Genomic DNA, 15,769 nt, shown 5'->3' with positions numbered 1-15,769 from the left:
GTTTATAAAAAAGTGATTGACTTTTGTATAGTAACTTTGTATCCTGCAATCTTGCCATACTTGCTAATTAGTTTTAAGGGGTGTTTTTTTAATCAGTTATTTCAGGTTTTTCCTATAGATGATCATGTATTCTGTGAAAAAAATTCTTCATTTCCAAACTGTATACCTTTTCTTTCATTTTCTTATCATACTAGCTCAGATTTTCAGTTTCATGTTAAAAAGCAGAGGAGAGGGAACATCCTTGCCTTGTTCTTGATTTTAGTGGTGAAGCTTTGAGATTCTCAGCATTATGTGGGATAATAGCTTCAGGATTTTTTTGTTGTAGTAGATTTTTTTATTAAGCTGTGTAAGTTCCCACCTACTTTTTCTAGTTGACTAAGAATTTTTATCATGAGTAGATGCTGAATTTTGTCAAATGCTTTTTCTGCATCTATTGATATAATCATATGATTTTCTTCCCTAGCCCCTTGGTGTGATAGATTACAATAATTTATTTTCAAATGTGTAACCAGCTTTGCGTATTTAGTATAAATCTCACTTAGTCATGGTATATCATTCTTTTCATACATCATTGGAATCAGTTGTTATTTTGTTGAGGTTTTTTCTATCTATGTTCATGAGAAATGGTGGTCTGTAGATTTCTTGTAATAGATTTTTCTGGTTTGGTATTGGGGTAATGCTGGCCTGATAGAATGAAGTAGGAGATATTCTCCTTGGTTCTATCTTCTGAAAGAGATTATAGAGAATTGGTATCATTTCTTCCTTAAATATTGGTAGAATTCATTAAGTAAACCCATCTGGACCTGGTGCTTTCTACTTTGGAAGCTTATTAATTATTGATTCAATTTCTTTAATAGCTGTAGCCTATTCAGATGGTTTGTCTCTTGTGTGGGTTTTGGCAGATTGTATCTTTGAAGTAATTGGTCTATTTCATCTGTATTTCCAAATTTGTGGACAGAGTTGTTCATAGTATTCCTTAATTATCCTTTTAACATCCGTGGGATCTGTAGTGATGTCTTTTCTTTTTATTCCCGATATTAGTAGTTTGTATTCTCTTTCTTTTTTTCTTACTTAGTTTACCTAGAGGTCCATTGATTTCATTGATCTTTTCAAAGAACCAGCTTTTGGCTTCATTAATTTTTCTCCATCGATTTTCTGTTTTCAATTTCATTGATTTGTGCTCCAATTTTGTGTTATTTCTTCTACTTACTTTGGACTTAATTTGCTTTTTTCATTTTTTAGTTTCCTAAGGTATACACTTAGGTTATTGATTTTAGACTGTCTTTTCTAAAATATGCATTCACTGCTATAAATTGTCCTCAAGCACCACTTTTGCTACATCATAAATTTTAAAAAGTTATGTTTTCATTTTTATTTAGTTCAAATTATTTTTAACCTTTTTCTTTAGATTTCTTCACTGCCCTGTGTGGGTTAATTAGGACTATATAATGTCCAAGTATTGTATTTTGGAATTTTCCAGCTAACTTTCTGTTTTACTGATTTCTAGTTTAATTCCATTGTAGTCTAAGAGGAGACGTTGTATGATTTCCATTCTTTTTAATTTGTTGTGTGTTTTGTGGCCTGGAATGTGGTCTGTCTTAGTGAATTTTATTCTGTTTTTTAAGATTTCATTTATTGATTTTTAGAAAGAGAGGAAGGGCAGGGGAAAGAGAGAGAAACATCAGTTTATGAGAGAAGCCTCAATCGGCCGCCTCCTGTATACCCCCAACTAGGGACTGGCATGTGCCCTGACCAGGAATTAGACGGACGACCTTTCAGCTTGAAGGACAGTGCCCAACCCACTGAGCCACACCCAGTCAGGGGTCTGGGTGAATTTTCTTGTGAGTCTGAGAAGAATGTGTAATTCTACTGTTTTGGGATGAAGTAGTCTGTAGATGTCCATTAAATCTAGTCGATTGATTGTATTGTTGAGTTTTATATATCTTTACTGATATTCCGCTTGTTGCATCTGCTAAAGTGCTTTTTTAAAGTTTCACAATTAGCAACATCAGAATTCAGATTGAAACCAGACTTCTTGATTATAATAAAATGTTCTTTTGCCAGTGTTCTTTCCCCCTTAAAGCCCCTTTACTTATCTTTATCCTATTTCCCATAACTCCCAATTTGAGCAGCTGAACAAGTAATGCATTATTACAGTTTAGCCGAGGTACCGTGAGAAGTGAAAAATGAATGTGCCTCTTCTCACTGGGGAGGGTATACTTGCTTGCATTTGCTTTACTCATTTTTGTTTGTACAGAAGTGTGGTGGGATTATTTACTCTCTGTACACCTTTCTGTGAGGATGAATAGGAATTACTCTTTAATCTTCCCTGTAACAAGCTTTACACATTAGGGAGTTAGTTGGTGGAGGACCTCAAGGGTTCTTTTTCCCTGTGCTGCCAAAGCTCACCCTTCTTTTAACGGCACCATATTCTGAGATCCTGGTGGAATCTCAGTATCCAAAGCCTGTGGATTGTACTCCGAAAGCAAGAGAGTAGCATGGTTATTAATAATGGTATTCAAAGTGCTTACTCCTTAAACTGTTCCTTCCTGTGTCCTCAGGTGTAGCAGGGGACTGACTGACTGACTTGGTCAACATCACCATCCATTTGGTGACAGCTCATTAGAGCCGGAATGATGCCTCGGGTTCCACCAGCAGGACCTCTGGGTTCAGTCTTGCTACTCACCTCTGATGCCTGTCCCTAAAATGTGTTTATCATATCAGGCATTTGGGTACTTTGCTTCATCTTCCTTCATTTTGCTCAAGGTTCAGTTGCACAAACTTCAACTTGTGGGACCTTTCTTCACTTCCTTTTTTCTTCTTCCTCTTTTTCAGTAACTCTTGGTACTTCAATTGCTCCTTTATTTGGATACCAAATAGCTCTTTGGGGTACTAATGTTTATTTCTTGAGTGTCATTTTGTTCTCTAAACATCGTACCTCATCCAAGACTTAAAAGATCGCCAGAGATGCTGCTGTGTGAAGTAGGGAATTATGTAAATATGCCAATGTGTAATTTGCTTTGAATTTCTTAGAGGAAATGTTGGAAACCTGGGGTGATGGTGTCTGATATGGGTAGTAACCAAATAAACTCTTAAGAGTTAAAGTATGTACAGATTATTCATTTTCTAAAACAAGTTTCTCACAAGAGAAACAAACTGCTGGTAACTAGTGAGGAGGCTCGAGTAAGCAGCCTCTTAGAAATCTCAAGATAATGAAAAACTAGGAGAGAGAAAAGTTTTTTTAAAAATTGAGGAAATGTATTACAGAACTAAGAGACTGGATGGCAGGGAGTCTAAAGGAAACTTCCTAAGCAAGAGCTGAAGAGTTGGTGCAAGTTCAATCACCCGGATGAGAACTAGTCTGCACGTTCTGGTGATCTGATCAGTCATATACCCTGCAGGGGCCTTTAGGTCTACAATGCTTAGGTGTGTCCTGAAGAGTAACCCTGCCTCCCAGCATGTGACCTCCCTCACTGACCGGAGGTGAACTTTCTCCCTATTTCTTTTTTTTAAATATTTTATTTATTTATCTTTAGAGAGGAAGGGAAGGAGAGAAATATCAATGTATGGTTGCCTCTCAAGCATCCCCTGCTGGGAACTGGCCTGCAACCCAGGCACGTGCCCTGACTGGGAATTGAACCGCGATCGTGTGGTTCACAAGCCCATGCTCAATCCACTGAGCTACATCAGCCAGGGTTCTCCTTATTTCTAATAATACCCCCCTCCCAAATTTGTTTCTATTTTCACTCATATTTATCCATCTCTACTTTCATTTTTCTAGTTTATGTTTAAAGAGAATTTTGTTTGAGCAAGAATAATAATCACAGTAAATATGTACATTTTTTACTTTAATTTTATGTAACTATGTAATTATGCTATATTTACCAGGAGAGACTAACCTTTAGCTACCTGGTGCTGCATCACCACAAATGGCACCTTGCTGGAAAGAAAACTTTTAAGTTTTCAGGGCAGAGTGTTATTTGCTCAGCCCACCCCTAGTGACCAAAATGAAAAATTGAGGCTTACTATTTTTATCCTCAGTACATAATTTAAACAGACTAGGTACCTATCACAACAAGCCTTTTTTAGAGACTGTTAATAAAGTAGCTGATATTTGGAAATTTGCCTTGGGAGTTTTTAACTCATCTTTTCTCTTAACTTTTTTTTTAAAGATTTTATTTATTTATCTTTTAGAGGGGAAGGGAAGGAGAGGAGAGAAATATCAATGTATGGTTGCCTCTCGTGAGTCCCCTGCTGGGAACTGGCCTGCAACCCAGGCATGTGCCCTGACTGGGAATCGAACCGCAATCGTGTGGTTCGCTCTCTTAACTTTTTAGTGACAATGACAATTCAAGTTTGTTTTAGGAAATGTTAAACCTGGAGGCAAAAGGAGAATTTAAGTCATCCCTATATCTGTCACATTGTCTTCCCAGCACGTGCACGCTTACCTGTTCAGCTTTTAAGAAATCAGGATAAATAGGGTCACATACACATGACTTTGTCATGAAGTTGTCACACTCTGCCACACATGGCAAAGAAGCATTTCACTGTTCCGTTGCATCTGTCACCACAGTTCATTTCAGTGGTCTGCAAGTTTGGGACACAGTCGTTCCCAGTTTTTCGGTGTTTGTAACAGCGTCAGGACTCAGAGCTCCATCTTTGTCACATTCTTAGGGCACTTATAAAATACTAGGAATGTATGTTACAGCAGCTCTGGAGAGCAGCTCTAAACACTTTCTCAGTTTCAGTGTAAAGGTATAAAGGGTTTATTGCCGGTTGTTGCAGAAGGTGTGAACAGCTTTTCTGAAATTAAATAATTATTTAAGTTTCACGATTATGATAGTATGTGACCTTCATGTCATTCCTTATGACTTGCACCGTGAAGGGGTTTCAGGAGTGTGGATGGAACAGTAACAACTTCGTGTCATGAAGGAAAGAACTAGGTTGGCCGTTGTTTCTTCATGGAAGACCCAACAGAAAAACTGTAGGAAGTGGAGGTTGCAGGCACAGGGTTTTCTAATCTGTTGTTCAACCTTCCTCTCTGAGCTTTAAAAAAAGTCCTGTTTCTAGGATGTTTTGAATGCAGCCTGTATTAGGCAGAGGAAAGTACACAGTGACCTTTCAAGATATTTTAAATGTGAGAGTCTATAATTAGAAAACACTGTGCGAGTTCATGATACTATTTTACTGTTAAAGCACCCAGCTAAGTTAGTGGGGTTCTTCTACCATGCACCCCCTTTTTAAGTCTTTTTGAAAAGGGCACACATTTTCAGTTTGACTAGGTGAAAGTCATGTTGAGCTATGTAATTGAATAAAATGTGTGAGCTGATGACATTATTAACATCATTAATACCATGTTGTAGTCGATTGCCGTTGTCTATAGACTTAAGTTACGGACCAAGAGCAACTTATCTGCTTTTCTTTCTTTTGACTTAGGCGTCCCACCTAAGAAACAAGATGTTGCTGTTTTGTGAGCTACTTGACTTTTGGCTTCTCCCAGTTTTAGACTTGGCTTGTTTCCGTGTGGCTGTGTGTAGGGACCTGAAAGCCGTTGGACCTTCGGGATGCATCTCCTTGACAAATCTCTGTTAGCCTAGTTCTCATTTAATCAGGATTTCTCTAAGCCAGCAGTTTTGAATCTTTTCATTTCGTGTCACACATGAAGTAATTACTAACATTCTGTGGCACACCAAAAATATATATTTTTGTCCATCTGACAAAAAAAATAGGTATAGTGTTGATTCATTCACACACCAGAGGACTATTGTCATATTGGCTATTGGCAGTTAAAAAAATGGACAATCTAAGGGAAAGGAGGTCAGTGGCCCTGACTAAATAGTCAGGTATTGTGTGTTTTAAAAATTCAACAGTAGTTGAAAATTGCTGCTCTAAGCTAATTTCGCCTGACTTTATAAATGGGTAATTAAATTGATCCTTATGAGTGAGTCACTCAAGTTGGCGGATACATAACAAGCCCAGTGAGGACACTGGCAGGTGGTCACGCTGCAGCCGCCACTGCAGACGGGGGCAGGCTCTGTGTGGGGCCACCTGGAGGCTGCATGCGTGAGCACCTTGGACATCAGGAGCCACGTGACCCCTTCAGTTCCTGTGACCGAATATGAGTGTACACCGTTTTTTCCTAATAACCTCTGTGCTGTAGAAGTGTCTTAATATTGGGAACCTCTGAAGGGTTTAAAATAGGAGAGTAAAATTTTAGAAAGACTGCTGTGGATAATTGGGGTGGGGGTTAACGAAGAGATTATTGTAGTCCAGGGAAATCGGGCAGTGGCTGGAAGTAGGGTCAGGTTAGTGGGGATTGTGAGTAAAGTCGGGAGGGAGGGTCATAGCTGGAGTAAGGTTCCAAGTGAAATGAGAAAAACCTCCTCCAAGGGTGGAGTGGTCTTCCCAAAGGGTTATTATGCATGTCCCAATGAGGGTATTGTAGGTAAGTGAAGTAGAAAACTAAGCTGCTTACCTCTTATTATGGGCCTTACCGGAACATGGCATTTTTGACCAGTAGAGGTTTGTTTTATTTCTGTACTGCATTTCACATGTACTTTTGGGCTTTTATTTTCCTAACAGCTTTATTGAGATATAATCACCTACCATAAATAGTACCTTGTAAAGAGGACAATTGACTAGTTTTTAGTGTATTTACAGAATTCTGTAACATCACCACAGTCTAATTTTAGAACATTTATATCACCTCCAAACAGAAACCCATTGCCATTCACTTCCTGTTTGCCTCTGCCCCCCAGGCCCTGGTAACCGCTAACCTACTTCCTGTCTCTGTGGATTTGCCTGTCTGCACATGTCACATACATGGAATCATATAACATGTGCTCTTCTGAAACTGCCTTCCTTCATTTAGCGTGGTGTTGTCAGGGTTTGTTTATGTTGAAGCATGTATCGCCACTTCGCTTCTTTTTATTGCCAAATATTTTTTATTTATAGATACGCCAAATTTTGTTTATCCGTTCACCAGTCGATGCGCACTGGGACTGTTTCCACTTTTTGGCCCTTATGAATAATGCTGCAGTGAACATTTTCATACAAGTTTTTGTGTGGACTCATGTTTTTGTTTTTCTTGGGTCTGTACCTAGGAATGACACATTCATTCTCGAGCCTCTTCCAACAGTTGAATATTTCTGGTGAAAGTGGCATCTTCACTGAAAATCAGCTTCTGGCTGCAGACAGGTGTATGTCCTGTGATTGTTCAGCGGGTTGTTAGGCGGTTAAAAGACACAGATCAACTACTGTGTGTGTAAGACTGCAGTTGGCTAGTTGATCTCAGGGTGTGCCCGTAGGGTATTTACATTGTGGTTCTGTGAGCTGGAGACCTCTGGACTGTGGCAATATACGTTTACTCCCACCCAGGTTTTACTTACTGTCCTAACGAAAATAGCATTTTCTCAGACAGACTCCTGCACTGTTTGCTCTAAACCAGCCACGTTAGCTTTGCTCTATTGTTCACTGACTTCTCTAGGAGACATCACAATTTTTGTTAACCTATTACTGTAGCTTGTTCCTGTGTGAGAACGTGGGCATCATGAGCGAAGGGAATTTGCTCCGTCTCTGCATTGGGCCTGTCATGTATTAAGGAAATGCCCACAAATGAAGGGTCCAGTTGCTTTCCTGCTGGTACCTGTTAGAGCCAGTGTTTTCCTGGGGACAGTATTGGATAGCTCTTGATTTTACCTCCACCCCCAGAAACCAACAAAATATTACAAGAAAGCATCATTCTTATTTAACCTCTCACTTCTTCTGCCTTTTACAGCGGTTGTCCTCTGCCCTGCACTGCTCTTTGCAGAGAGGTATTGGATGGTAGACTGGGGTTGTCTGCTGTGAGGACCAGCATGGGATCACTGGGCACCATCTGCACACAGTAGAGCTGGTATCTCCTGGCGCTGTATTGTAAGTATAATTTCCATCAACAGGAGCTTGGCTGCCTCCCAGTTGTCTTGCAACTTCTCTGCTGGCTTCTCTTTCCAGTTAAGACATTCATTTCATAAATGCCTCGGCAATGAGAATTTCTGTTTTATTATCAGAAAAGGGTTAGATTTCAAGCTGTTTCAGGTAAGAGGATGCTTCCTTACTTGCTGGATTGTTGTCTTCCATGCCAGCAAGAGAAATAGTGGCAACATCAAAACATTGAACCTCATTCCATTTCTGCTAAGAAATAGCACTCAGTTAGCTGCATTAGTGATGCACTTGGAAAAGTGTGTGGCACCAGAAATCTTCAAAGAAACATCAGTCAGCTCTGCCCCTGTTTGGCAATGTTACTACAACTATTATTAGCAGTGTTATTCTGTTTATCGTTGGTTATTTAAACCAAGGTGGAAGCAGCGTGGTAGTTGTACCTATTCTGTCCTCGTGAGGAGGAAGGCGGTTTTCTCTTTTGTGATTGACATTGTGCAAGGCAACCCGCGGTCTGTGCTAATTTGAATTTAATTTCAGTGATAATTTTATTCTTGAAAATAAAGGTAGCAGTTGCATTTTTAATACAAAATATTTTCTCTTTTTTCCTCTACATATCTGAGCACCTTGTGACTGGGGCTCATTTGACTCTTATGGTAGCTATTCTTTTTCGTCATTACTTGTTAGCGTGGTGTTTGCCTAAAAAGACTTCAGCTGTAAGATGGACCCCAGGACCATGGAGTCCCAACTTAATTAAAAATAAGTTTTTATGAATATTTGAGTCACTATTCAGCGTAGCATTCTGTAGGGTTATTTGTTTTCTGTAAAATTCAAAGTAATTCTAGGAATGTTCCCGGGCTTCTGATGCCTATATTGGGCTGACACTGTTACTGAACAGCCACATGGGTTCTGCTGCCCGATGCCCACAGATTCCAGTGGCACTGTTTTTTTAAAGAGAGTTGTTTTTTTTTAAGCTTATGCAATTTGGAAGAGTAATAGGCTTCTGCCTCAAAGCCCATTCCCTTTAAAACACCCAAAGGCAAATAACCCCTCCACCTCTTGCCAGCTCTGTTCAAGGATGCACCTGGAATCCCTTCTCCCACTAAAAATACTGTTCTTTGGGATATGCAGGTCGCTGCAGCATGATTGTCCCGGCAGCCTGGCTGGTTCCTGGTCATAGCCTGGCTCTAGGCACCTCTCTCCAGCCTGTGTGTGCCTGGCCAGGCAGGACTGTGCAATAGCAGCTGCCGCCACTGCTTTGTGCACAGGGTGGAGCCTAACTGGTTCCTGGTCACAGCCTGGCTTCAGGCACCTCTCTTGGTCTGCAGTGCCTGCTGGCCTGGGAACACTATGGCCCCCCAACCCTGGCTAGGCTTACAAGAAGGAAGGAAAGAGAGCCAGCTTTCACACCCACTCCATTTTAAATCTTTCACCCTCAAGTCCCACGCTCTGGGGGGGTGTTCAGTTTGTTAGCCAGTTCGGGCTAACGTCCACCGTGCACATCAGCCCCACACTGTGCCCTGGCCCGTCCCCCCACAGCCATGATCTGGAAGCAGGTAGGAGGGTTTTCTAGCTGCTCAAGGAGGGCGTCGCCTTGTTCCCTGTGTGTTTCGATCTTTCCATCTCTGTGCAGGTTCCCTGCAAACTGTGTCATGAGCTGCTTAGTTGTTTACTTTTCCCTGGGGATATGGAAGCCTATCAAGCCCTAGCTCTGGTTTCAGTGTTGGGCTGCCTTCTGCACATCCCAGCCCCTCTCAGGGCTCCCTCCCTTCTCAGGGAAGGCAGGCTCTTTTACCAGCTGCTGCTAAAATCGGGAAGCCTTGGGGTGTCCTGTAACTCTTCCCTTCTCTGGGGACGTGCAGCCTGTCTGTTGGATGGGGTTCCCCTGCCCCTCAGCAGTCTGACCAGATCCCTCGGTTACTATACCGGGGGTGACAGCTATTTCTCAATGTTTGGCCCCCGTGATGTCTCTCCCTTTGCCTGGTTGTCCTTCCCATTTAGGCCAGGTAAAGAAAAGAATTCATTTATTCAACAAAGACCGAAGAATTTCTGTGTATTGAACACTCTTTTTTCAGTTTTGCAAAGAGGGCAGTGAACAAGACAAAATCCTTGCTTTCATGGAGCTTTAAAAAAAAAACTCCCATATATCTTCAGCAAACAAATGGGAGAAGGGAGGTACAGAGAACTTGGCTCAGGTGTCATGGGGAAAACCCCCTGAAGACGGCAGCCAGGCACAAAAGGAAAAGAAGGTTATTGGAACCTGATTTAGAAAGAAAATAACCGTATGTTCTGCTTGAATCATTGCAAAACTATAGAAGCTTATTAAAACAACAAACAAACAGAAAGATGCCAGGTTGTGGTCACTGTGGCTTAGAAAAGAAAGAGGAGTTACTTTTCAAGTATACCATTTTAGGACATTTTTTTCAGGTTTACAGCTTCTGCCCAAATTCTGCCTCTAACATCCCCTCCCCAGCCTCTTTGTCAGAGTTGAATGCATCATTCCTGTGTCTCTGTGCGCAGACAGGCAACTATGAATGGGAACTCATGTTTGCCCCCTTTGTAAAGATAACAAACTATACTTCTCCGCAGTATATGTTTTTTCTCCTAGCGTAAGGTAGGAGGTTTTAACACATCAGTACCAAGAGAGCTTCCTTGTCCTTTTTTTTTAAAAATATATTTTATTGATTATACCATTACAGTTGTTCTATTCCCCCCCTTCAGTCCCTTCCACCCGCACCCTCCCTCCCCCACCCTTCTCCCCCCTTAGTTTATAACCACGTGTCTCAAGTTCTTTGGATTCTATATTTCCCCCACTATTCTCGCCCTCCCCCCTATCTATTTTCTACCTACCATCTATGCTATTTTCTGTGCCTTCCTTGTCCTTTTTTATTTTTCCTCAGTCGTTACAGATAGTCCATTGTATGGATGTACCGCAATTTAGATTGTGACCTATTGACAGACACTTGGGTTGCAACCAGTCCTTGCTCTTAAGCAGTGTTGCGGTAAGTTACTTTGTGCGCAGNGAAAGAGGAGTTACTTTTCAAGTGTACCATTTTAGGACATTTTTTTCAGGTTTATAGCTTCTGCCCAAATTCTGCCTCTAACATCCCCTCCCCAGCCTCTTTGTCAGAGTCGAATGCATCATTCCTGTGTCTCTGTGCACAGACAAGCAACTATGAATGGGAACTCATGTTTGCCCCCTTTGTAAAGATAACAAACTATACTTCTCTGCAATGTATGTTTTTTCACCTAGCGTAATGTAGGAGGTTTTAACACATCAGTACCAAGAGAGCTTCCTTGTCCTTTTTTTTTTTCCTCAGTCGTTACAGATAGTCCATTGTATGGATGTACCGCAATTTAGATTGTGACCTATTGACAGACACTTGGGTTGCAACCAGTCCTTGCTCTTAAGCAGTGTTGCGGTAAGTTACTTTGTGCGCAGGTTACTCTGCATGTCTGCAAGGATACCGTGTGCGCAAGTGATACCTACCAGTTTATACAGTAGGCACAGTAGAATTGCTCATCATAAAGCATGTGTATGATTTTGATAGATATTGTCAAATCGCCTCCCAGAGAGGGTTTTTCTTGTTCTTACCACTGCTAGGAACTTGTGAGGTGAACTGTCACCAGGGTCTGGAGTTTTTGCTCATTCCGTGGGCTACATGGTGTATGGTGTCTCAGGATAATTTCAGTATAGGAATATTGTTTGTTCACAACTTTCAGTGTATTTTTTTCAAAGGAATAAAATGCTCAGAAAGCTAAACAGGACTAGAATTCAGCTGTTTTTATTATGTAAGGCAACTATTAAAGGCCATCCTAAGTCTTCTGTTAGGTAACTTAAATAATCCGTGTTCAGGTTAAAAATGCTACATTTTAAATACTGAAAACACACAGGATAAAAGTGTCTCTTGGGCCCATGATGGACCTAGGCAACCTGCTAATTGTAAGTGCTTTCTCCTGTAGTTTGGTGCTGTGTTATGTAGCTGATTGAAGTGGGGCACTGTACAAATGAGTTACCACAGCAGGCCTGGACTGCCGTCCTTACACCGGCCTGCTCGTAGGGTTGGCCTCGGCTGGCCTCTGGGAATTTAGCTTTGAGGAGGGTTTCCATCAGGATGTCGCTGTGCCTGAACTGTCTGTGCCAACCATGATGGTGTACGGGGAATGCTTGCTTGCATTCTGGGAGGAAATCTGGGGACATGCCCAGCAGCAGGTGTCTGTATGAGCAACCCCAATAAAAACCCTGGGCACTGAGTCACTGATGAGCTTCCCTGTCAGACAGCATCTCACAGGTGTTGTCACACTCATTGCTGGGGAACTGAGTCTGTCCTGCGTGACGCCCCTGAGAAAGGAGCCTTGAAAACTTGCTGCTGGTCGCCTGTGGCGTTTGCTCCATGTGCCCCTTTCCTTGGCTGATTTTACTGTGTGTCCTTTTGTGGTAACAAATCATAGAGGTGAAGAAACTGTATGCTGGGTCCTGGGAGTCCTCCCAGTGAATCACTGAACTGGAAGTGGTTTCAGAAACTCAACACAATCCGCTTTGCAAAGATTTGAATACTCTGTCCGCAGTGTTCGTGGTGAGCAACACAAATATTTTTCGCATGCAATTAATTGACCCTTGGCATTATATCTTGACTGGCAGTCTGTGTTCTATCGTAAGATGTGTAATCTGTGAGATTTCTGAACAGGGATTTAACATTTGTATCTACACATGGAGGCAACAAGAAGGCTACTAGGCACGGAATGGTTTTAGGGCTAGTGACCAATCCACATCTGGTCCTTGGGTCCTCCCAATGTCCATCTTTAGGTTTAAAAGTTTCTGGCTTTAATTTTCTGTAATGTGATTATTAGCTACATGGTTCAGTCAGATTCCTTTGGATTCACAGCCACCGGATTTTAGTTAGGCAGCCGGATGTCTAACTATGCTCTGGTTCCAAAGCTCACCCGCAAATCGGTGATCCCAGAAACCTCGCCCCGGATGGCAGGCCTTTGTCTAGATGAGACATAAGGCCCAAAGATTTTGAAATAAAGTTTTTTTATTTCATATAATTTTGTATTAGCATCTCATCTGAAATTTGTAAATACTCGAATAGAAAACTGAGAAATGTGTTAAACATAGAGATTAGTCCAAGTTGCTTTCATAAAGAATTAGATGGCATCTAAAGGGAAGCGTTCGTATTTATGTGGTTTAAAGTGTTAAATGTAGACCGGAGTGGTGTTCTTCATGCTCACAGTTGACTGGTATATTTTTTATGATAATAAATAAGATTGCCACTGTGGCAGGTGCTGTGCTTTACATACATGCCTCATTTAATTTTCAACCTCATTTAATTTTCAACCTCATTTCAATGAGGTTGCTACTGTTAACTCCCATTTGAGACACAGGGTTTAACGGACTTGCCCAGAGTTAAATGATTGGCTAGCACCATGCAGAACTAAAATTTGAATTCAGCTCATCTTTCTTCAGAGGCTGAGTTCTTAAGTCGCTCTGCTTTCCAGGGTCACATGGTTACTGGTACTTGCACACTATTCCTTCTGCCTTAAATGACTCCACCCCAACTTGCCCAACCCCACTTCACCCTGCAGATGTGAATCGAGAGGCCCTTTCTTCCAGGAAGGCTTCTGGGACCTTCTTGGACGGCGGGGTGTGCCTTGGCAGTAGGTTTCCATAAAGCCATGGACTTCTAATTATCCAGACACTTTTTCCTCGTGTCACAGCTATTCCCCAACTAGACTTCAAGCTCTCTGAAGGCAGGGATGAGGTCTGTCTGGTTCACCTGGCCATGGCAGATGTTCAGATAGCTAAGCGAAGGTTAAGTAAGGTTTCAGAAGGAGAGACAGGATTGGTGGGAGTTTAGCGCTCAGAGTACACAAAGGCAGGCAACACTGGCTGTCACAGGTCAGGCCTTGCTCCCATGTGAGTATCAGGAAGCTTTAGTTATAGCCTGGGGACAGGCATTCTTTTATTAACTTGCATTAAGCAGGTGATCAGCAGCAGATCCATGAACTTGAATCCCAAGCTTTCTGCCGACAGTTTCATTTCCCAAGACTGAACTCCATTTTGGAAATTTGAAGGACGAAGCTTTGTATCCCTAGGCACGAGCCCAAGCATTCCATAAGGCTGACGCAGGTCTGCTTATCATCTGTGAGCCCCAACCTGGGGGAACTGTCTTTAGATAGGATTAAGGACTTTAAAATGTTTTGGAGAAAAATTGACCCCCATATTGCTTGCCAATAGTAATAGTAATCAACAATAAACCAGCTGTAAACAATGAGAATACACTTTTCTTAAAGCTATTACAGAGTTTGGTGGATTCCAGGAACTTTTTAGACATGGAAAGCATTTTTTCCCCATCTAGCATGCCTTTCAAAAAGTATGTATTTTGAGGATGATCATTTTGACATACGTTTAAGATGAAAATCTTTGGTAAGTAAAGTTACCTATATGCCCTTTTAATAGCTGCCAAGGACAAAGTAAAATTTTTATCATCTATTAGGCTTTTTAAAAAATAACTTATTTTTCAATTATACTCGACATATATTTCATTAATTTCAGGTGTGCAACATAGTGATTAGACATGTATGTAACTTATAGCTTGTTCACCCTGATAAATCCAGTACCCCCTGACACCAAACGTTGTCATTACAATATCAGTGACTATATTTTCTATGTCGCATTTTACATCCCCATGACCATCTTGTGACTTCCAATTTGTACTTCTTAATCCCTTCTCCTTTTTCATCCCTCCCCCAAACTCCCCTCCCATCTGGCAACTGTCAGTTTGCGCTCTGTATCTATGAGTCTGTTCCAGTTTTGTTTGTCCATTAATTTCCTTTTAGATTCCACGTATAAATGAAATCATATGTTATTTGTCTCTTTCTGTCCAACTTATTTCATTTAGCATAATGCCTTCTAGGTCCATTCATGTTATTGCAGGAATTCGATCTTTTTTATGGCTGGGTCATATTCCATTGTATATGTGTACCAGTTTGTCTTTATCCATTCATCTATTGATGGGCACATAGATTGCTTTAATATCTTGGCTATTATAGACAGTGCTGCAGTGAACATATTGGTACATATGTCTTTTTGATTTAATGTTTTGGGTTTCTTTAGAGGAAGAGCCAGAGGCAGAATTGCTGGTTCCTTCTTTGCCTCTTGTTATAGAGCCCTTGTTTGGAAGCCTGTTTTGTCTGGTATAAGTACTGCTATACAGCATTTTGGTCTTTGTTTCCATTTTCATGAGGTATCATTTTCCATTCCTTTATTTTCAGTCTGTGTGTGTCTTTCAGTCTGAAGTGAGTCTGTTGTAGACAGCACATGTAAGGGTCTTGCTTTGTTTTTCATTTAGCCATGTATGTTTTGATTGGAGCGTTTATTCCATTTGCATTTAAGTAATTGTTAATACTATATATTTATTGCCAATTTATTATTCATATTTTTAAAAGATTTCAGTTGTTTCTTTTGTCAGAGATAGGGAAAAGAAAGGAGAAAGAGAGGGGGAGAAACATGATGTGTGAGAGAAACAGTGATTGGTCGCCTCTCTCATGCCCCCAAGTGGGGATGTGGCCTGCAACCCAGGTATATGCTCTGACTGGGAATTGAACCAGCAACCTTTCGGTTCACAGGCTGGCACTCAATCCACGGAGTCACACCAGCCAGGACTTATTATACATATTTTTTACTTTATTTTTTTCTTCTAAAGAAGATCCTTTAACATTTCTTATAATACTGGTTTGGTGGTAAGGAACTCATTTGGCATTTTCTTGTCTGGGAAGACTTTGTTCCTTGATTTTAAATGATATCTTTGCTGGATAGAGTAATACTGGTTGTAGGTCCTTGCTTTTTGTC

General features: G+C 41.1%; 1 protein-coding gene across 2 annotated transcripts in view; it reads left to right on the top strand.

Annotated features, from left to right (window-relative positions):
• The window catches only part of SGMS2 (sphingomyelin synthase 2), an 83,792-nt gene that overhangs the window by 19,950 nt on the left and 48,073 nt on the right, over positions 1 to 15,769 (top strand). For both annotated transcript variants that reach the window (XM_037031856.1, XM_037031855.1), the window contains exon 2: positions 7,778 to 7,914. The gene's annotated coding sequence lies outside the window, so the exon portion shown is untranslated. The remainder of the gene's footprint in view (positions 1 to 7,777; positions 7,915 to 15,769) is intronic.

This window comes from Sturnira hondurensis, unplaced genomic scaffold (genome assembly GCF_014824575.4).
Source record: "Sturnira hondurensis isolate 20B ecotype Veracruz unplaced genomic scaffold, ASM1482457v3 Scaffold0021214, whole genome shotgun sequence".
NCBI classification, from domain to species: domain Eukaryota; kingdom Metazoa; phylum Chordata; class Mammalia; order Chiroptera; family Phyllostomidae; genus Sturnira; species Sturnira hondurensis.
The sequence above is the reverse complement of the archived record's forward strand: the minus strand, read 5'-3'. Positions and strand labels throughout refer to the sequence as shown.